Consider the following 2,170-nt stretch of genomic DNA (forward strand, 5'->3'; position numbering starts at 1 on the left):
TTTGTTCCACATTCCGATTTCGTAGAGAATAAGTGACTTAATACTAAATAAGTTTTATCATTTAATAGATAAAAGATATCATCTATTAGAAATCACGCAAAATATTTTTATTATAATTCATTATTAAAACTCAGTACGGGACATGGTATTGTAAATATACTAACAGCAATTGTGTGTAATTTAAAAAATAATAATAATGTATGATTCATTGGTTAAATACATAAAAATAAGGTTGAAATTTATAAAAAAAAATCCGTCAATAAAATTGTAGTAATACTAGTCCTTAAGCTAAAGCCGAAATATATAACAAACCAACACATACAATTTAGGTTATATTACCCACGATCCACGGAAATCATGTTATTTTCCTGGAATATAAAGTTTTAGTATGGTATTCATGATCTTTAGTTTAACATGTTAAAGCGAAAAACTTATGTTAAATGGAGAAATATTTCCTTCTCTTACCAAGTTAAAACGATATAACAAGTTACATGGCGGAGAGTCTGTAACTAGGTCTGTTAAATGAAGAATGACGTCACGAAACAGACCAGTTGAGCTTGCTTTATTTGTTGTTGTGTTAGGTTACTTGCTCGTAGTTGGTGGTTTTTTCTTTTGTCTTGTGTTTTGGACTTTTAAAAAATATAGATTTAAAAATAATAAAACTTCTACTTTTCACTTAATTTAGGCATGTTATAATAAATTACTGTAATCAAAACTTAGAAGTAAACGATAACATGAAGTTTTGGAAGGAAAGGTTACTAAACAAGTTGCTCAGTAAATCCGCTAGGAGCTCTTTTGCATTTATCATTTAATGGCTTTAAATAAGGCTGCTCACAATGCTATACTTATAACATTTAACATTGTAAAACATTTTACATTTAACACATCATGAATACGCCTACTGTGCTCTTCGAATACAAATATAGAACAACAATGAATAAAACAATCATTGTAGCTTTGATAGAATAACAAAACTAAAATATATTTTATTTACTTTGTTTTGTTTTAGTTAAAAATTCAATATCGAAGTACAACTGTAATTTAGTCAGTTGTTACAAATGAATAACAAACTAAAAAGCAAGCTACCTCGAAATTTCAGCTATAGAATAAATTAATAAAAAACTGAAAATACAGAATACTGTTTGTAAAATTTAAAAAAATGTATTAATACACATAGAAAATAATTAATATATAAACCATTGTGAGTTAATCAGACATATGATAAATGCTTTTGATTAAACTCATAATTTATTTGTTTTAGTAATAAATTAATTATTTACATTCAAATATTGTCTTCATTGAAAAATTGGAACAGCCATATTTCGTTAGGATACTAATTAAATATTGTTTGCAATATTCCTCTAAACTGCCCCAGCTCGGTTATCTGCTTTGACTCGGAATCTGCCCTCAAATCTTTACAAGATCCATTTTCAACACATCCATCAATAATAGAGTAGAAGCAGCTTTTGAAAACTTTGAAAAACATGGGGTCTAGGGTCTTGTTTATATGCTGCCAGGTCATTGTGGGATCACCGGGAATGAAAAGGCAGACTCGCAGGCCAGACTAGCTATAAATACGGGTCAAGTCGTAACATTATCAACATGCAAAGATGTTATTTCATGGATTGGAATGCAATCCAAAGAAATTGGATGGCAAGAGTGGCAATGGTTCATCAAGAGAGACAACAAGCTAAGAATGGACCAACAGATAGTGAAACGTCCAACCAGAAACTTGAATCTGCTACGGAGATAAGATGTAGTATTAACCTTCGGATAGGCCACATTCGACTCACCCACGGTCATCTCATGAAAAGATAAAATGCACAGATGTGTCGCTACTGCAGAAACGAACTCACCGTTAGGCACATTCTCACTGAATGTATTGCTCACGAACCACACCGATTCTCTTCAGATTTACAGATGTTGGGAGAAGATCCCACAACAATAACATAACTGTTTCACTTTCTAAAAATCATTAATATGTTATGATCATAAATAAAAAAAAAAAAAAATATGATCACATATAGTCTAACTGTCCAGCAATAGATAAGTGGATTTAAAATTTAATATAGTAATTCACTAACCTTTAATTCTAATTGCAACTTTGTAAAATGCAAATTGTAATTGTAAATATGTAATTGAAATTGTAATTGGTAATTTGAAATTTTCT

The sequence above is a fragment of the Halyomorpha halys genome, unplaced genomic scaffold (genome assembly GCF_000696795.3).
Source record: "Halyomorpha halys isolate HHAL.00 unplaced genomic scaffold, Hhal_1.1 Scaffold1501.1, whole genome shotgun sequence".
Taxonomy (NCBI): domain Eukaryota; kingdom Metazoa; phylum Arthropoda; class Insecta; order Hemiptera; family Pentatomidae; genus Halyomorpha; species Halyomorpha halys.